Genomic DNA, 21,962 nt, shown 5'->3' with positions numbered 1-21,962 from the left:
CTTCTCTATGCTTTCCAGAGGTGTTTTTTAATGTTTCATACAATCTAATGCCTTTGCATAGTCAATAAACCACAAGTCAACTCTCTCTGTACACTCTCTTTACAGCCACATTCCAGCTGACATCCACTAGGCTATGCCTCTTTCCAAGTCATCTTCTGAATCCAGCTTGAATTTCTGGCAGCTCTCTATGTCCTACTGCAACTGTAAAATTGTACAGCCTCAGAAACCCTATAAAGCGTCTCTAGGAGTCAGCATCAGCTCAAAGGCAGTCAGTCTGGGGTGGGTACCAACAGGAACGAAAAACATCTGCTAGGATATAAGTTCATAGAGGAGAGAGATATCGTTCCATTTTGTTCACAAGTGTATTCCAAGCTCCTAGAAGATAGTACCTGCCACAATATATGTGTTTCATACATATTCATTAATTTATGAAAAAACTGCTTCCTTCTCGCAGAACGCCGCCAAGATGGTGTTCAGGCGCTTCGTGGAGGTTGGCGGGGTGGCCTACATCTCCGTTGGACCTCATGCCGGGAAACTGGTCGCGATTGTGGATGTGACTGATCAGAGCCGGGCTTGGGTTGATGGCGGCCCTTGCACTCCAGTAAGGAGGCCGGCCGTGCCTCTCAACTGCAGGAAGCCCACCGACTGCATCCTCAGGTTCCCGCGCAGCGCCCGGCAGAAGTGTGTCCGACAAGCCTGGCAGAACGCGATATCAATCCAAAATGGGCAGCAACAAGATGGGCCAAAAAGATCGAAGCCAGGGAAAAGAAAACCAAGATGACAGATTTTGATCGTTTTAACCATGAAGGCAAAGAAAATGAGGAACCGGCAAATAAAGTATGAAGTTAAGAAGCTTCGAAGGGCAGCTCTCCTGAAGGCTTGTCCCCCAAAAGCAAGAGCTGCGAAGGGCGCGGCTGCTGGGAAGGTTCCAGCTAAGAAGGGGGCTGCTGCCAACGCTGGCAAGAAGGCTCCCAACCAGTAGGAGAAAGCTACTGGTCAGAAGGCCGGGCCTCCTAAAGCTCAGAAAGCCCAGAAAGCTCCACCCCAGAAAACACCTGTCCCCAAGGCAACTGGCAAGAAACCCCAAGGCAACTGGCAAGAAAGCATAACACGCCGTTATAAAAAGTAATAAAGTTTCTATTGGCCAAGCTGAAAAAAACTGAAAAAAATTAATCAATGACAAAAGGCAATTAAGGGTCTTAAAATAGCAGCCTAGTTCACAAGTAAGGACCCAGGCTTGAAAGAAAAGAAAGAAAGAAAGAAAGAAAGAAAGAAAGAAAGAAAGAAAGAAAGAAAGAAAGAAAGAAAGAAAGAAAGAAAGAAAGAAAGAAAGAAAGAAAGAAAGAAAGAAAGAAAGAAAGAAAGAAAGAAAGAAAGAAAGAAAGAAAGAAAGAAAGAAAGAAAGAAAGAAAGAAAGAAAGAAAGAAAGAAAGAAAGAAAGAAAGAAAGAAAGAAAGAAAGAAAGAAAGAAAGAAAGAAAGAAAGAAAGAAAGAAAGAAAGAAAGAAAGAAAGAAAGAAAGAAAGAAAGAAAGAAAGAAAGAAAGAAAGAAAGAAAGAAAGAAAGAAAGAAAGAAAGAAAGAAAGAAAGCTAAATTTTGCAGTTCTATTTTCTTATTAACCATCATTAGAATCAAACCTGTGAAAGAATGGTAGAGTCCATCACCTTGGAAGCAGCTTTTCTATGAGCAAAGACTTCCCCTGTCTGGCATACAATTCAGGACCAAATTCCCAAACCACTTTTTAGGCAGGACACAGATTCTTTGAGATTTTGGTTCAGGAGCAAACATGAGGAAACAGGCTATATGTAGTTTGGAAGTACTCACTAATATATGCAACTAAATCTGGAAGACAGTTATTTGGCCAACTGACTGGGAAAGATCCACATCTGTACCCGTTCCAAAGAAAAGTCACCAAAAAGAAGGCAGGAATTATTGAACATGGTATTAATAGCCCATGCAAGGAATATGTTACTGCAGAGGATTCAAAACTAGTTGCAGCAGTCCATCAATACGGAAATTCCCGAAATTCAAGCTAGATTCAGAAGCTAACTAGAAATGAGGGATATCATTGTTGACATTAGATAGATCTTGGCTGAAAACTGCGCGCACCAGAAAGATATTTGTTGTGTTTTATTTACCATTAAGGGTATTGGACAGCACGCATCATGACAAACATTGCAAAGAATAGGAATTCCACAACACTGCATGTACTCTTGTGGAAACTGGACATAAACCAAAAGGCAGTCGTACAAACTGAACAAGGCAATAATACTGCCTGGCTTCAAATCAGGAAATGTGTGGATCAGGGTTGTATCTTTCCTCATATTTCTTCGATCTGTGTGCTAAGCAAATAATCAGAGAAGCTTGACTATATGAAGAAGAATGTGGAATCAGGATTGGAGGAAGGTTCATTACAACTTGTGATATGCAGATAACACATCTTTGCTTGCTGAAATCGAGAAGGGCTTGAAAGATTTGCTGACGAAGATCAAAGACCACAATGCCTTCAGTGTGGATTACAATGATTGAATTTCTTTACATTGGTAAAGAAAACCAAAATCCTCACAACTGGACCAATGGCCACCGTTGTGATAAACAGAACCAAGTGTGACGTCATCAGAGATTTCATTTTAATCGGATCCACGCTCAATGCTCCTGGAAGCAGCAGTCAGGAAATCAAATGACACATTGCAATGGGAAAATATGCTACTCTCTTTAACATATGAGGTTACATCTCTTTAATATATTAAGATCTCTTCAATATATTAAGCAAAAATGTCACTTTGAGGACTAAGGTGTGCCGGACCCAAGCAATGGTGCTTTAACCACCTCATTCGCATATGAAGGTTGAAGAATAAGCCAGACTGAAGCACTGATGCATATTTTTCCTTTTAATGTCCTAACTGCAGGTGTTTGAAATACGATGTTGGTGAAGAATATCAAAAGTCCTACGGACTGTCAGATCAAGCCAATCTGTCTTAGAGGATGCACAGCCAGGATGCGGCTCAGAAGTGAGGATGGGGCAGAAATTACACTTCATGTCATTTGAACATGTGATCAGGAAAGACCAGTTCCTGGAAAAGGACTTCCTAGTGGGCAAAGGAAAGAGTCAACAAAATAAAAGACTTTTAAAATAAAATTTTATTGAGGGCTCGTACAACTCTTATCATAATCCATACAACCATCCATTGTGTCAAGCACTTTTGTACATATGTTGCCATCATCATTCTCAAAACATTTGCTTTCTATTTGAGCCTTTGGTATCAGCTCCTCGTTTTTTCCCCTCTCTCCCCGCTCCCCTGTCCTCCATGACCCTTGATAATTTATAAATTATTATTATTTTGTCATATCTTACACCATCTAACATCTACCTTCACCCACTTCTATGCTGTCTGCCCCCCAGGGAGGAGGTTATATGTAGATCCTTGTAATCCGTTCCCCCTTTCTCCATCACTTTCCACACCCCCTCCCGGTATCGCCACTCTCACCACTGGTCCTGAGGGGTTCATCTGTCCTGGATTCCCTGTGTTTCCAGTTCTTATTTGTACCAGTGTACATCCTCCGGTCCAGCCAGATTTGTAAGACAGAATTGGGATCATGATAGTGGAGGAACATGAGAAAAGGGGAAGTGGGGCAAAGGAAGTGGGTGCTAACAAACCCAGGGATAAGGGGACAACAAGTGATCCAAAATCAGTGGCAAGGAGGGTGTAAGAGGTCTGGCAGGGCTGGATCAAGGGCAATAACCGAGAGGAATTCCTAAAACCCAAATGAAGGCTGAACATGATAGTGGGACAAGAGGAAAGTACAAAGAAATAGAGGGAAGAACTAGGAGGCAAAGGGCAGTTATAGAGATCTAAATACAGGCATATACAGATGTAAATATATTAATATACGATGAGGGGGAAATAGATCTATGTACATATATTTATAGGTTTAGTGTTAAGGAAACAGACGGACAGTGGGTCCCTGCTCATGATGAGACATAACAATTTTGAGGGTTTGCTTTGTTCTGTTGTTCCCAGGGGTGCTAGCAAGGGAGCAGGGGCTCAGTAGCACCCACCATCAACAGCTGGAAATGCAAACTCTCAAGCTGCACGGAGGCCTCCTCTGGAGCGCAGTCCATCCAAGAAACGCTGGGTTTCTGGTTGCTTTCGTTTTGTTTTATTTTGGTTTTTTAATCATTGTATTGGGAGCTCTTACAGATATAACAATCCATACTTCAATTAGATCGAGCATATTTGTACAATTGCTGCTACCATCGGTTTCAAAACATTTTCTTTCTCTTGAACTCTTAACAAGCCCTCCCTGTACTTCTGGTGAATGCTAAATTTTTAGAGAGGGTTTTAGAGTCTTTCTGGAGTCCCTGGTGGTGTCGTAGTTACATGTTTGGCTGCTAACCCCAGGTCTCCAGTCCAAAACAACCAGGCGCTCCAGGGGAAAAAGACAAGGCTGTCTACTTCCATAAAACAGTTAAGTCTAGCCCCTAATAACATGATTTTTTTAATGTGCTTGACATAATGGATGCATGTATGGATTGCAATAAGAGTTGTATGAGCCCCAATAAAATGATTAAAAAACACAACTCTCTTATATAGAAAAAACAAACCAGTTAAGTCTGGGCACAGGGAGTTGTACCTTGTCCTATATGATTGCTTAGAGCCAAAATCAACCCTATAGCAGTGAGTTTGTTTGGTTTGGAGGCCCTAACACATCAAAATACTGAAGATTGTGTATTAGGCCATTCGAGTTTACTTACCTGGAATGGACAAGGGCCATTAGAAAACTGTATTTTACAAAGAAGAATAATGCTAAAAGGGAAGAATACACATAAAACAACTCTTCCTGTGGTAAATGATTTCTTATTGACACTTTAGATAAAATCGGGCAATTGGTATTAATTTATTTATTTTAGCATAAACAACAAATCAGAAGAACTGCATGGTCACCATTCTCAGATTTCTTGTTTTCTTCAACTAGGACCTCTTCAGTCCTAATATGATTTATTTTTCTTTTCAGGTTAATAATTCTCTTCTAACCCCAATGATCCCTCAGAATTTGTTTATTAATAAATTATGGAATTGCATTTTCTTTTCTTTAAAAAAATCATTTTATTGGGGTCTCTCAAAGCTCTTCTAACAAGCCACCCATCCATTTTGTTGAGCACATATATACATATACATGTTGCCATCATCCTTTTCCAAACATTTCTTTCTTCTTGAGCCCTTGGTATGAGTTCATTTTCCCCTCTCTCCCCCACCCTCATGAACCCTCAATAAATTATAAATTATTATTATTTTCATATTTTACACCATCTGCCATCTCCCTTTGTTCATGTTTCTGTTGTTCATCATCGGGGTGTGTGTGTGTGCGTGTGAATTATATGTCAATCATTGTGATCAGTTTCACCTTTCTCCCCTCACCTTCCCCTACCCTCATGATATCGCTACTTCCATTATTATTCCTGAGGGTTTTATCTGTCCTGGATTCCATGTGTTGAGAGCTCTTATCTAAACCAGAGTACATGCTCTGGTCTAGGCAGATTTGTAAGGTGGACCTGGGATTATGAAAGTGGAGGAAGCATTAAAGAACTAGAGGAATGCATATGTTTCATTGGTGCTATACTGCACCTGGCTGACTCATCCCTTCCTTATGAGCCTTCTGTGAGGGGATATCCAATTGTCTACAGATGGGCTCTGGGTCTCCACTCTGCTCTCGCTCGTTCGCATCTGGGTTAGGCAGGGTTCTTTAGAGAAATCAAACAGGACACTTAAGATTTTAGATAGATAGATAGATAGATAGATAGATAGATAGATAGATAGATAGATAGATAGATAGATAGATAGATAGATAGATAGATAGATACAGCAAGAAGGAATATAACAGATAATTAGTCCACACAGCAGTACAGAGGGCTCAGTTCAACTCACTTTCATGGAACAGTCAATATACTGGAAGTTCTCTAAACTCACAAGGGCTGCCTGGTCCCAGGTCAAGGAAGCAGACAGCTGAGTCTTCCCTCAGGCAATGCAGCCAGAGTCCACCAACCAACTCAAGCAATGCAAGACAAAAGGATCCACCAGCCTCAAGTTCAAGCGATGGTGAAGCAGGTCTCTAAGGAACCTTAAGCTCTAGCAACATGATCCACAGGTTGACTGTCCCACAGGTAGTGTAGCTCACAAGTTGAGGCAAGAACTAGCTAAAGCAACTGCATGCTGGTATCACCAGAGAGAAAAAGAGAGAGGGGCGGACCTTGCCTAGCCATTTATATCTTTGCCCTCCAATCAAACTGCCACCTGATTAATCCCACATGTTCCTATTGGCCAAGTTGGCACAATAAACCTACCAATCACAACATCGATATAATTGTTTGTTTTGGGTCTTCTAATGTCTGATACCTGATCCTGTCGACACCTCATTATCACACAGGCTGATGTACTTCTTCCGTGTGGGTTTTGTTGCTTCTCAGCTAGATGACTGCTTGTTTATCTTCAAGCCATTAAGACCCCAGACTCTATATCTTTTGATAGTCGGGCCTATCAGCATTCTTCACATTTGCTTATGCACCCATTTTATCTTCAGCAATCGTGTTGAGAAGGTGAGCTTCACAGAATGCCAGGTTATTAGAACAAAGTGTTCTTGTGTTGAGAGAGGACTTGAGTAGAGGTCCAATGTCTGTCTGATACCTTAATATTTAATATATAAATATATGTATGTAAATCTATCTCCCTATCATTACATAAAAATATATTTACAATTATGTGCCTGTATTTATACCTCTATAAATGTCCTTTGCCTCCTAGTTCTTTCCTCTATTTCCTTTTACTTTCCTCTAGTCCCACTATCATGTTCGACCTTGATTCAGCTTTCAGTAAATCCTCTTGGCTACATTGCACTTGATCAAGCACCACCAAGCATTCTTCACCCTCCTTGCCACTGATTTTGGATCACTTGTATTCCCTTGTCCCTGAGTTTGTTGGCTCTCCCATTCATTTCCCCCACCTTCCTCTCTCCCATGTCCCTCTTGAACCATCAGTCTGTTGTTTTCTTCTTGGGATTGTTTATCCTTCCTATCTTATATAGATAGACATGAAAAACAAACAAACAAATAAACAAAAAATCCTATAAATAGTTCCAGGTCTGTCTGTCGCCCTTTATGAATGTTTCTGATCGAGTCTTATGGGGTGCCAAAAACTGCCCCTGAAGTCTATTTTTGGGATTCCTCGAGAACTTCATTGCTTTGGTCCCCTTGCACTCCCTTCATGTTTTGCCTCATGGTGGAGGGGTCAGACTGGGCACAATTCCCACACTGTGTCTCCAGTGCTGTCCTCTGTAGCAATATGAGTCAGTGAGGCGATGCCATGTCTCATGGTGGGGCTGGCCCTACGGTCCTCTCTGTGCATTGGCTGCTCCAAGCAGGAATAATGTCCTGGGGGTTGGTGGGCCAGGCTGTGGTGCACTTTCTGTTTCTCTATCCTTCCCTCTTAGTTTGCTCCAATGTGTTCTGAGCAGACCCGCCCCTCTTCCCAGCTGTATTTTCAGTGCTGTCCTTTGTAGTACATTCTTCTGGGGAGGGGGTAGGAGCTGCATTTTCAATGAGAGTCACCTTGTCTTGAAGTTCTTCCCCCTGAATGATTTGATAAAATGAATTGATTGTCTTGGATTGGATGGTTTAAATTGTATTTAATTATCCACACTTTTATTTGAGAAGAGCTAGGGAACAATTGTTCTCACATATTGCAGAAATATTTTATTTGGGACCATCTGTTGAATTTCTAATTTCACTGCACCAGGATTTCTGTGCAATTACACATTAAAGTTTGGTGATTGGCACATTGTTCTCTAATATGAAGTATCTTGGTATCATTTTTTCTGTTTCATTTGCATCATACGCCTGCAGGATATATTTTTGTATTGTTTCTAATTTCTAAACACATCCCCTCAAGCTTTCAAGCTGTGATCAGGAGAATGACGAACGGATACCAGAGAAAACTTTAGACAGCTTTTATTTCTGGTGATAACAACTTCCTCTGGAAGTGAGGATGGGGCATGAGGACACCACTGGATTGAGATTGGCTGGTTATTTCCCAAGGCTTTGGTTAATCTGTTTCTTTCTATTTCTAATGATCTGATGGTGCTTCATCTTGATTTTACTCAGTTTTGTTTTCTGTGAAGTGTGTTTAATGGGATTGGATCTGGCAAAGAGATCAAGGATCTTTGCTTTCTAAACTGCCGTGGTTGTATTTAATCTTTTGATATGACTTGAGCCAAAAGTAAAGAAAGTGAAAATGAAAGCATTACTAATCATCTAAATTATGCTTCCACTTCCTTCTGAAATATTTTAATTTGGACAGTCTGGCCAGTATTTTTACCACCCTTTCAGCAGAATAACACGGCTTCCTTAGAAATGTAGCTTCATTACATTCCTTTGCTGATCAATAGCGCACTGGCGTGTAGCTCTGATGAACTCTGTAAGAACAGAAGCACTAATCTATATGGAGAAACTCCTAAGTAATTCTCCCAAAGTGCTCCCAAGTATTGACTTGTGTAGATGTCAGTCACACTTGGATGGAGCTCACAATGCTAATGAGATCAAAAGCATAGGTCTAGTTCCCAAAGGATCTGTTCCCTTCTATGACAGAGTAGGGGTCTCGCCATCACAGAGCAGTCTTCTGTTCCTGGCCATCTCAGAAAGTAATGGTCCCAGGAGGACAGAGTGGAGGAATGCTGTCGGCCCATCAATAACATCATCTTTGTGTCCTGTTTTTGCTGTGTTAATACCCTTGGAATAATTTAGGCACAGGCACACACAGAGAAAAGAGCCCTCTGGGTATAATGGCTGAGCACTTGACTGCAAACCAGTAAGCCGGTGGCATGAACCACCAGCTACTCCAAACGTGAAAGATGTAGTGAACTGCTTTTGTAAAGACCTCCTAGAAAACCCTATGCTCCAGTTCTCCTCTGCTCTATCAGGTTGCTGTCATTCAGAGTCAACTCACAAAATCAAATCAACACAGCAACAATACACAGTAAAGGGAGGGTGCTGTTGGTGGGGACAAACTATTTGGAATATTAGCACAATTCACATGAACTTGTAGGTAAGATGCATGCTTGGCTACTTAAAAAGTTTAGAAGTACGGTCCACCCAGAGGCACCGCAGCAAAAAAAGACTAGCAATCTACTTGAGGAAAACCAGCCATTGAAAACCCTGGAGATCCCCTCACAGAGGGGTCTAGGGGAGGAGATGAGTCAGTCAGGGTGCAATGTAGCACCGATGAAGAACACAGCTTTCCCCCAGATCCTGGATGCTTCCTCTCCCCCAACTACCATGATCCGAATTCTACCTTGCAGGTCTGGATAGAGCAGTTTGTACACTGGTGCATATAAGAGCTGGAGGCACAGGGAATCCAGAGTGGATGATACCTTCAGAACCAGTGGGTGAGGGGCGATACTGGGAGAGTAGAGGGTGAGTGGGTTGGAAAGGGGGAACTGATTACAAGGATGCACATGTGACCTCTTCCCTGGGGGACGGACAACAGAGAAGGGGGTGAAGGGAGACTCCGGATAGGGCAAGATATGACAAAATAATAATCTATAAATTATCAAGGGCTCATGAGGGAGAGGGGGGCTGGGAGAGAGGGGGGAAAAAAGAGGACCTGATGCAAAGGGCTTAAGTGGAGAGCAAATGCTTTGAGAATGATTGGGGCAGGGAATGTACAGATGTGCTTTATACAATTGATGTATGTATATGTATGGATTGTGATAAGCATTGTATGAGCCCTAATAAAATGTTAAAAAAAAAAAAAAAGAAAACCCTGATGAACCCAGTTCTGCTCTGACACACAGAGTTCCCATGAGGTGGGAACAACTTGATAGCAGCTGTGTGGTCGTTATATAATCTGGTGTCAATTTTGGACTTCAAAGGATTAAGAGTGAAGGAGTAGCGTCTAGTCTGTCAATCGGGTCATAGCCAATGAAGCTTCTGTGTGGGCATGGCCTTCCCCTAAAGATTTTGGGAATTCCGGTATATTCTCCTTGGAGGCAGGAGACACTCTCTCTCTATTCACTTCCTGTAAGACATCCCTGAGGAGAAGCCACATGGACCTACCCTGATGCAGCCTGGAAGCCAGAGAAGCCTCGTGGAGACAGACTCCTACCAGTACTGAGATGCTTCCACTGCCAGTGGATTCACAAGACTTCCCTCCCACTGTCCTGTGATTGTCCTGCATTCGGTGTCATTGCTTGTATTTCATGAGTGTAAAGATAACTTAATACATTGGTATTGGACATATGGGATAATATCAGACTTATGGGCTTGATCTGGACTGGTTGGGATGCTTTCTTAATGTAAAATTACCCTTTACATAAAACTCTCTCTTATACACATATGATTTTCGATGGATTTGTTTTTCTAGTCATCCTGGACTAACACAAACGATTTAGGTTTTTTTTTGTTGTTGTTGCTGTTGTTGTTAAATGAGTACAAAGGTGGGACTGGAGAAAAAAAGATCCTTGCTCAGGAAAGAACTAGCCCTTTCCATTTCAAAGATGTCAGAGCTGTAGTCCTTTTCAGACCTGATCGTTGTGTCTAAATGGTCCCTGGTTTTGTTTTTCAGTTCCTCCTGGAGAAACAAAGATTTAGACACAGTAAAAGATTCATATTTGAAGACAAAGTATATAACAGAAATTTAATGAAAAAGGAATTTAAAAGATCAACTATGTATATTAAGGAGCCCGATGGTGAATGCAATAAAGTATTCAATTGCAAACACAAAGGTCAATGGTTAAATCCATCAAAGACCTTGATCTCTGCTACTATAGCTGTAATGATTACCAACGGTCTTTAAAAATGAAACAATGTTATGCAAGAAAAAAATTTAAAGACTATAAAATTATATAAGCATGATCTCTCCTTTCTCAATTTTATAGTGTTTTTTTATTTCATAGTAAAATTCACTTTATTTAATTCCTCTTCTGACACATTCTGGGACACTCCTCACACTCACCCTTCGCTTTTTCCAGCCTCTGATTTCCTTACCAACACTTCTCTAGGCTCTTGGTCTAGATCAGCGGTTCTCAACCTGAGGGCCGTGACCCTTTTGGGGATTGAACGACCCTTTCACAGGGGTCACCTGATTCATAACAGTAGCAAAATGACAGTTATGAAGTAGCAACAAAAATGATTTTATGGTTGGGAGGTCACCACCACATGAAGAACTGTATTAAAGGATCGTGTGGCATTAGGAAGGTTGAGAACCACTGGTCTAGATCATAATGCAAATCCAACTGTTAGGTACTGTGATGGTTAAGGTTGTACATCAACTTGGCTGGACCATGATTCTTAGAGGTTTGGAAGTTATGATGTAGTCACCCTCTCTTATGAGATTTGATATAATCACTTCCATGATGAGATCTGCTATGAGCAGCCAATCAATTGAAAAAGAGTTTCTCAGGCGTATGGCATGATTGCAATATATATGGGTATTCTGAAAAACCTCTTGTACTTTCAATTGGATCTGGATACTGAACATCTGACCCCCAGGTCTTTGGACTTGAGCCAGTGGCCTGCCAGATTGCTTGCTGATCCTGGGAGTCATCAGCCTCTGCAGCTTATGAGCTAGTAAGTTCCATCTTACCTGTCAACCTTGAGTTTGTCAGCCTCCGTAACTACATGAGCAAGGAGAAGCCAATAGCCTGACATTCGACCCATTTGGCCGTGAGCTTCATGAGCCATTTCCTTGAGATAAATTTCTATGTATTTACATATGTGAACTTCACTGGTTTTATTTCTTTAGATAACCAAGTCTAAGATGGACATGTAGAATGAGATAATGTTTATTTATATCTGTTAGTTGTTTTTTAAAATCTTTCCCTAAAGTATGTATAATTTTATTTATGTTTAGTAAATTAATTATTTTAAATTGGAATTAATGCTTATTTGGGTATTTAGTTGTAAAAGCTGTGTACTTTTTTTAAAAAAAGCTGTGTACTTTTACTTTTTAATTGGAAAATAGAAACATTTTTAAAAAACAAAATAAAATTGCATATGATCCAACCATTGAATGACAACATTTAGAAGTTTTAGATAATTTATCTCTTCTTTCAATTGTCCATGTTAGTTTAAAGCAGGGGTGTTCAATACATTGATCGTGATGTACTAGTCGATCACAAATGTAGTGTGGATTGACTGCATGGCATTAAAAAAAAGATGTAAGCCTATCATCAATTCAGTCACTTAATTGATATACAGCACAATCAGATGCAATCTTAGGTGTCAAACCCATGAGCAAACAACTGCACTAAGTGCAGCAAAACTGACAAGCTAGGTTATTGCCAATTTTTAGACCTTGTTTTTTCTCTTAAATGTAAGAAAGGAAATTAAAATGAGTGGGGGAGCTGAACCAACTAAGAAGACAAAAACCTATCACTTTACTATGGAATGGGAGATTTTGACACTACAAGCCGACATTCAGCTGAAGTCCAGAGCCATGAACAATTCTGGAACTTACTCGCAGAGGGAAAGTACCCAAACATGAGAAAATGTGCTACCTCTTTGACTGCATTACTCGACTATATGAGTCAGCCTTTTCCCACATAAAGATCATTAAGTCCAAGTACCATTCCACCATGACTGATGATCATTTGGAAGTGTGCTTGAGGCTGGCTCTCGGCAGCTACTGTCCAGACTATGCATCCCTGGCTCATTCCATTCAGTGAAAGTCATCAGAGTCAACTCAGGTCATGACAAAAAATGTCCATAGTTAATTGTGTTGTGCAATATGGACTCATGCACTTATGCAAGGTACATAAACATACATTGTACATATAAAGAATTCTCAATGCATTTATGAATAAATGTATTAAATAAACAAATATATGTTTTGCATTTGTGTAGTTGGTAGATCATTTGGACTTGATCATTTTATAAGTAGCTCACATGCTGAAAAAGTGTGAGAACCCTTGGTTGAGAATGTTAAACATAATTGGGTTTTGTGATTCTCCCCCCCGCCCTTTGATGTCTTTTTTTAAATTATTATTTTATTGGGGCTCATACAACTCTTGTCACAATCCATTCATACATCAATGTAAAGCACATCTGTACATTTGTTGCCCTCATCATTCCCAAAACATTTGCTCTCCACTTAAGCCCCCGGCATCAGCTCCTCATTTCCCCCACTCCCTGCCCCCTTCTACCTGCCCCCTTCACAGGAACCCTTGATAATCTATACATTATTATTTTGTTGTATTTTACCTTGTCTGACGTCTCCCCTCACCCACTCTTATGTTGTTCATCTCCCAGGGAGGAGGTCACATGCAGATACTTGTAATTAGTTCCCCCTTTCCACCCCACCTTTCCTCCACCCTCTCAGTATCATCACTCTCAGCACTGGTCCTGAAGGGATCATCCATCCTGGATTCCCTGTGTTTCCAGTTCCTATCTGTGCCAGTGTACATTCCCTGGCTAACCAGATTTGTAAGGTAGAATTGGGATCATAATAGTGGAGGGGGGAAGGGGGGCGGAGAAGAAGCATTTAGGAACTAGAGGGAACTTATTGTACGTTTCATCGTTGCTACCCTGCACCCTGACTGGCTCGTCTCCTCCCCACGACCCTTCTGAAAGGAGATGTCCAGTTGCCTACAGATGGGCTTTGGGTCTTCACTCCACACTCCCCTCATTCACAATGATATGATTTTTTGTTCTTTGATGCCTGATAACTGATCCCTTCACACCTCATGATCACACAGGATGGTGTGCTTCTTCCACGTGGGCTTTGTTGCTTCTCAGCTAGATGGCTGCTTGTTTACCTTCAAGCTTTTAAAACCCCGGATGCTATATCTTTTGATAGCCGGGCACCATCAGCTTTCTTCACCACATTTGCTTATGCAGCCATTTGTCTTCAGTGATCGTGTCAGGGAGGTGAGCTGCATGGAATGCCAGTTTAATAGAACAAAGTATTCTTACATTGAGGGAATATTTGAGTGGAGGCCCAATGTCCTTCTGCTACCTTAATACTAAATCAATAAATATATACACATAGATCCATTTCCCCATCCTCATATATAAATGTATTTATATAAATACATGCCTTTATTTAGACCTCTATAAATGCCCTTTGCCTCCTAGCTCTTTCCCTTATTTCCTTTTACTTTCCTCTTGTCCCACTATCATGCTCAGTCTTCATTTGGGTTTCAATAATTCCTATCAGTTACATTACCCTTGATCACACCCTGCCAGGTCTCTTACACCCTCCTTGCCATCGATTTTGTATCACTTGTTGTTCCCTATTCCCTGGGTTTGTTAGTACTACTTCCTTTCCCCCATCTCCCCCTCTCCCATGTCCCCCCACCAGAACTGTAGGTCCCGTTGTTTTCGCCTCCAGATTGTTCATCCAGCCTATCTTATTTAGACAGACCTGTGGAGATAATAAGATGCACAAAACAAGACAGAGCAAAATAAAGCAACAAAACAAAACAACCACAACAGAAAACCAATGACAAAAACAACGACAAAGAAAAGCCTGTAGTTAGTTCAAGGACTTTTTTTGGCCTTTAGGAATGTTTTCCAGTTGGAGATTCTTAAAGTATATCGTGACCCTTAAAATATATTTTCCTTAGATAGAAATACAGAAAAAATAAAAATTTTCATTTTTAATCCCATCAAACAGAGCTAACTTCTAAGATAGAGACCATACTCTAAGTATAATTTTATGACCTAATTATTTGATTCATATTTCAAATACATACAAAATGGAAATACTGATAAATGAACCTCTGTGGTAGTTATATAATCTCCTGTCAACTTGAGTGTATTAAGAGTGAAAAGGTGGAGTCTAGCCTGTCAGTCAGATTGCAGCTTGATGACCTCATCTGGAGGCTCAACAGAGATAAATAGCTCATTGGAGGCCGGACCTACTCTTTCCTGCTGTTGAGACACTCAGAGAGTTGGAGGATCCACATGGAGACCCGCACCAGCAGGGAGATGCTTCCATTGCCATTGGATCCAAAGACTTTCTACACACAGGCCTATGATCTTCTTGCATTGGGCATCATTGCATGTGCTGTGTGAGTCTGAAGAGGAACTTATGGACTAGTATTGGACATATGGGCCAATATCAGAATTACGGACTTGATCTGGACTGGGCTGGGTATTTTCTCAATATACAATTATTCTTTGGTATAAAGTTCTCTCCTAAACACATATGAGTGTCTCCGGATTTGTTTCTAGTCAACCTGGACTAACACAATCTCTTTGAATCTATGACACAGCTTCAAAAATTATTAAGGCATCCCTAGTTCTAGATTAACTTGAAGCAAATATCAAATGATTTCAAGTGAAAAGACATCAGCATTTATCTCTAAGAGATAAGGATAATTCTTTTAAAATATAATAGAAATATCATTATCATATCTGTAATTCTTATAGAATATTTAAGCAACATCAAACAGACAGTGTTTGATTTCACCCAATTGTCTTGCAAATTATTTTTAGTGGCTGAGTTTGTTCAGATTCAAGCCCGTGTATTACATTGTTTGATATAGGTATGAAGTCTCTTAATCTATGGTTTCTCTTTCCTCTTTCAATTCATTTGTGGAAGCAAAACTATAATCAGTCTTTTAAGATTTCCCACAGTCTAGATTTTTCTGATTGTAATTCCCACCTGATATTTAATATATTTCTTTATATCCTCTATCTTTGCAAAGTGTATTTAGAGACAGGCTTGATCATATTTTAGTTTGATTTTTGGCAAATAACGTCTGTTTGCCTCTCCTTGTGAAATCATTGATGGTAACTGCCTGGCAGCATTATTTCATGAAGTACTGTAATATCATTATTTCTTCATCAGTAATTAATTAGACTGCTCCTGAAAGAGAAACTTCTCATCAATGAGTAGTTTACTTTGAGCTACAAGGTACATATAAGAAATGAAATGAATGCTTGATTTGTTCTTTTTATTTGCCAGCTTTCAAAATAATGAATAGTTTTCCTGGCATTTTTCAAAGGTATCTCTAGGGTTTGTTCTTTTAGAGTATCACACTGAGCTAAGAAGAGTAAAATATTTAGTATGTTTCAACACTTTAATGTATTGGAATGTGAACCCTCAAAATATGGGCTGAAAACCTCTGTTGGCTGAGTGGGTATATGTTAGGCTGGTAATCACAAGGTCAGCAGTTCAAAACCACCAGCTACTCCTTGGGAGAAAGACAAGGCTTTTTTACTACCATAAAGAGCTAACAGTCTTGGAAACTCACAAAGGCAATTCTCCCTTGTCCTATAGGGTCTCTAGTTGACTGACTCCATGGTAGAGTATGCCTGTGGCTATAATCTCATTGAGGAATGAGTTTCTTTGCTATGTTAATAAAGCAGGGTTCATGTAGGCTGTTTTTGACATAGAAAAGAAACAAAATGCAAACTAGCAAGCCAGAGATGGTGGGGTAAGATAGACACCAACTCACATGGAAAGATCTCTTGCTCAGGGGAGATGCTCAAAGAGACTAAAACCGTCTTCCAGAAGTGACAGAGATAGAAAGCGTCCCTTCAAGCAGGGCTCTGAATTTGGACTTCCAATCTCCCCTTCAAACCAAAACTCAAACTCACTGCCATGCAGTCAGTGCAGACTCTCAGGGGCCCGCAGGACAGAGTAGAACTGTCCCTATGGGTTTCTGAGACTGCAAATTGTTATGTAGTAGAAAGCCACATCTTTCTCCCAAGGAGCAGCTGGTGGTTTTGAACTGCTGACTTAGCAGCTGAATGTGTAAACTAGATTCTCCTAGACTGTGAGAAAACACGATTCTGTTTGTCAAGGCTACCCACTTGTGGGATTTCTGTTCTAGCTGTACTAAATAACGGAAAAAACACCGTTATAAACATTATCCTAATTCATGCTCAAATCGTCCCCTCCAGTGGGAGTATCTTCAGGTTAGCACTCAGGATCTTTTTGACATTACCCAATGGTCTTTCATGCTTACCTTCTGGGAGGACAGGATGTGCCAGGATCACCTTGTAATTTCCTCTTCCAGTCCTAGTATCAATCGTTTCTCCAAAGAGCTTTGGAAAAGATAATATTTTTATGGCTGTATCTTATGGACATATCATAATTGAATTTGTCTCTTATTTGAAGGAAAGAGACTTTAGTGTCTAACTATGCTCTATTATAAAGTAAGTACTGACTGTTGTATAGACAGAGCATGTATACACAGAGCGCTCATAAAGGTTTCGCTATGATTAACTGTGTAAGGGAAGACTGTTTTAGTCAGTTGGCCCATGTCACGCCTGATCCATCAACCAGAGTATTACACATATGCCTGTAGAGTAAAAAGAACTCTGGAAGGGCCACAGTGAAAGTGCTCAGCCGCTAACCGAAAGGTGGACAGTGCAAACCCCCCAGCTAGAGAAAAGACATGGCAGTCTTCTGTAAAGCTTACAATCTTTGAAGTCTAACGGGGCAGGAAATCCTCTGTCACGTGCAGTGTCCCTAGGACTCAAAATCTCCACAGCAATGTGTTTTTTGCCACGAGGGTGGGGCTGGAAAACAACGAATTAAACCAACTCCAAAGGCAAGCCTCTTTTGGACACGTTATTAGGAGAATATCTGGGAAAGTTAAGGGGGCAGCGAGGAGCGAAAGGCCTTTCACAAGGTGGACCCCATTGTGAGGAAGGCGACGGAGTGGGCAGAGTGGAGCCCGCTGTGCGGAGGGTCTGTTTGAGGTGAGCTGACCGAGAGGCACCGAACAAGACAAAACTCACTGCCATCGGGATGAATCTGCGATCATAATGTGATTCTCAGACCCCCCGGGAGTTGTTCGACTCTGTCTACAGGGTTGCCATGAGAATGAATTGAAAAGTGATATTAAACTCTTGATGTTGGGAGCAACATATTTATTTTTATTCCTGAACATTCATCGGTCCCTAAGGATATTGTGCTTCTTGGAACTGTAATCCCTGGACATCATTACCAGCCAAGAGGATAAGGCTTGGTGGGAATATGATAACTGGAAGGTTTGGGTGGTAAACTCTATTGGAAGTGACTCAGTGATAACGTTTTATCTAGAAAACAACTCCTTTCTTCCTAAGGAGCATAAACGGAAACTCACTCTTTCCCAATCACCTGAAAGTCTCTATTTGGTTAGCTGGAAAGACGAGGTTTGGCTAAAACGCTGAAGCGAATAAAGCCATTTTACACACACCCCTCCGCCACCAAAAATATATATAAAATGTAATCCTACAGTTTGGAGTCTTAAAGGCATTCTTTCACTTGCTAATGTTATGCTTCTGATTCTGACTGATGTGTCATCAGACCCGCTTCTTTCCCAGACAGTCCTGTTTGTCCAGAACTTCTGCACCTGAGCAGCAATCTCTTTCTTTTGGAGGAAAGGGAACACGTAACAGCAATCTGCAGAGGGAAGTCAGCGCTGCCTGACATTCCCTATTTCCTTAGTTTATTCAGCCCCTGTGGAAAGGGTCTGTGGTGTAAGGGTGCTGTCGGTCGACACTCATTAAGCAAGAGCAGTTGAACTTTGTGTTCTCACGGTTAGCGGTCCTCAAGTCAGCCCCCAGTTCATGGCACCCAACACGACGGCTGGCCCTCGGACGTCCCCACGACTGCTTGCAGATGGGACTGTTCTTATCCATAGGGATGGGCTCTCACGGACCGGTTTCCAGAAGCAGGCCTTTCTTCTAGGTCCACCTTAGTCTGGAAGCTCCACTGAGCAGCACAGAAAGCCTTCTGCCTCCGCTAACATTAACAGGGGTGACTGCACCTGAGTGCACTGGCTGGAAACTGAACTCAGGTTTCCCGCTTGGAAGGAGAGAATTCCACCACAGGACCATCGATGCGATCTCCTCTACAGTTCGTAGGTGTATAGTTTTAAAAAACAAGGGTTAGGGTTGAAAACAAAACAAAAACAAAAACCAAAGAACAGGTCATAGGGGAGGTATTCCTGTCAGCTGACAGCATGTTCATAAGGTGCTCTGTGGGTCGTTATTCAGAATGGTTCTAACCTTACAGGATGAAGATCATTTTGAAGGACTTACAGCCGCTCCTTAGGGCGAAGAGCTGCTTCCTGGCATAGGTCTTTATGCCTCCCCTTTTTCTTCCTAATAGTTAAAAATTGAGATAAAATTCACATATCATACTCTTCCATAGATCAGTTGTGTTTAAAAAGAGTTGCATATACAGCATCACAATCCGTTCTAGTTATGTCTCCTTTTTTATTATTAACTCTGGTGATGGGGTTTTGGACAGTGGTTCACCTCTCACTGGCGTTGAGTCAATACAAGTTCATAGCAGCCCTGAAGGACAAGGTAGAACTGCCCCTTAAGGTCTCTGAGGCTTTAAACCTCCATGGAGTTAGACATCCGCATCTTTCTCTCTTGGAGTGGCAGGGGCTTCCAGACAGCTGACCTTACTGTTTAACTGCTCAGTGCCTGGCCCGTGACAACAGCAGGGATCAGCTTTGGCTTAACAGGATTAGATTCATATGCTAACCATGTTACTAATTACTTATGTGACGTTGAATAAACTAGGTAGCAGTTGTGAACCCCATTTTCTTGATTAAAGAGGGTCAAGATTAAATGTCTCTATTGTATTTATTCACATTATATCACAATTATTTGTGGGTTTTGTTTTGCTTTACTTTATTGAAGTCTAATTTACATATCACAAAATCCAACCGTTCCAAGTCAGTGATTTTTATTAAAGTTAGCACAATGTAGAATAACCATCCTAATCCATTTTGGAATATTTACAAGATTTAGAATATTAACCATTTATAGTTCATCCCCATTCACATTCCTGGTTCAAGCAACCAACAAGTTATTTTCTGTCTCTATTGACGTTCTTTTCCTGGGCATTTCATACAAAGAGAAGTATAAGATCATAACTATTTGTTACAAAGTTCCCCACCCCCTGGGTGTATATTAAGTGTCCCAAAGATCTGTGTCTCATTGAGAAGATACTACAATTCACAGCACAATGTATTGTATGAAGTAAATGCTCAAAATAGTTTTTTTTAAAAACAGTGATACGTGTCTTAGCACGTGGTGGGGGTAAAGTCCGTTTGACGTTTACTGCTCAGAGCACAGTCTTTATTTCAGCAGCAGCAGCAGCACTGGATAAAAAGACAGTATTAGAACCTGCATTTTCACAAGCTCTCAGGGAATTCATTTGCTCCTTAAAATCCAAGAAACACTGCTCTCGACATTGTACATTCCATGAGGGCCGAGCTTGTGTGTGGCACATAGTAGGCACACAGTGGTATAGCTGTCTGAATAAATGAGTGACATGCCTCCGAAGCATTTTGTAAACTGGTTGAGGGCATGTACACAAAAATTGCCAAAGAACAGAAGTATTATTTTTTTTTTGGCTTCACTAAAATCTGGGAAACAGTTTGGACTGACACTTTATAATATCAGTTTACATACTGGAGCAAGTATATTTATTTTTCTTACATCTGAGTGACAATCCCATTAGGAAATCCAGTTTTCCATAAAAACACAAAACATCCTTTAACTAAAATGGACTTCCAATGAGTTCAGTAGCATGGCAGTGAATTGTAGAACTTCTTCGAGAGATCAGCAAAGAACATCTATTGCAGTTCTGTTTTCCTAGGAGAGAGAAGACTGAGCAACAGCTAAGAAGCCCACGTTAGGCTTTAAGAGAGAAGATTGGTAGGTGCTGCGTAGTTAGCACCGAGCTCTAACTAGAAAAACCCGCCTCGCTGTCTACTCACAATCTTCTGGCTTTAATTTATTCATTTGGCCATTCTTCAAATCATCAAACATTTATCAAATTTGTCACTCTTTGACAGGCGCTGTGCCAGGGCTTTCTGATGGATTGCCAGTTATAATATTCTTGTGAAGTTTCCTATCAATACGATGGTGACAGTTATTTAACACCTAGGATAGCAAACGACTTCACAACACCTAGGGTAACAGAACACTTTTTTAAGACGTATGAATTCACCAAAGTGCAAGTGGTCAAATACTCTAAGAATTAAAACCTAGTAGTTCAATTTGTTGGATTTATTTCCCTGGTAAGTCCAGACTCTATGACTAACACCTATGGTGTGTGCATTATGTTGTTTGATTTTTTTTTTTAGGGACTGCCCAAGGAATGTGACAGAGGTGTCCTGGTCTCTTCCCACTTGATCCTCCAGATCCTTTTGGACCCTTGCTTGTGCTGGTCTGCACAGGAGGCTGAGCACTATGGGCGGTGCCCACCAGGCACCTTTGCCCTTTGGTTTGGGGTTGGTTTGGCCAATGGGAGGTAACAGCAGATGTTTGGAGGGTGAGAGCAGAAGCAGTCAAACGTGGAGGAGTCCTTGGTTCTTCACTGGGCCACGCTGTAGCACCGGCTACATTTCTCTGTCATCACAGCCTTTGTCAGGCTGCAGCTCGGGACTGGGCTCCATGCACAGCTGCCTCTTCTCGTCCCTTCAGGCTGAAGGCCAGTCATCCTGTGCTTTGCCTTGCCTTCTGGGTCCCCTTCCCTCCTCCCTCCCTTTATCAGCAGTCTCTTATTGAGCTTTTTTTACTATGCCTCTTTGAGTAGGCCATCTTGAGGGAAACAAGAAGCATCAAGCATCAGGCAGGTCTCCGGCTGGGTGCACTGCCAAGACACTTAACAGACGATCTTGCTCCTAAAATACTTATAGTCCAGTAAAGAAGCAGAAGCCAACACAGGGGCAACAATTAGGAAATACACACTGACAGCTAATGAGAGACATGAAGGATTTTTGGTTTTGCCACCCAGCACCATTTACCCTTCTTCTGACAACTCTTCTTTGTCTCCTGGAAACTCCCTCTAGGCCCCATGGTCAGCGGACTGGACTCCACGCTCCACTCCATGAATTGGCATGAGAATCAAGGCTGACTTCCTGCATTCCTCTGACCACATGTCCTAATCGGCACCGATGAAATATAAGACTATTCCTGACACCTGGGGGAAGGAGGCCTGCGCGCTTCC

General features: G+C 41.3%; 1 pseudogene; it reads left to right on the top strand.

Annotated features, from left to right (window-relative positions):
* The first annotated feature begins 465 nt into the window (after positions 1 to 465).
* LOC142426761 (large ribosomal subunit protein eL14 pseudogene) lies at positions 466 to 1,129 on the top strand (annotated as a pseudogene).
* Positions 1,130 to 21,962: the final 20,833 nt, after the last annotated feature.

Source organism: Tenrec ecaudatus, chromosome 14 (genome assembly GCF_050624435.1).
Source record: "Tenrec ecaudatus isolate mTenEca1 chromosome 14, mTenEca1.hap1, whole genome shotgun sequence".
NCBI lineage: Eukaryota > Metazoa > Chordata > Mammalia > Afrosoricida > Tenrecidae > Tenrec > Tenrec ecaudatus.
Note: the sequence above shows the minus strand (reverse complement) of the source record. Positions and strands in the feature narration are given on the sequence as shown.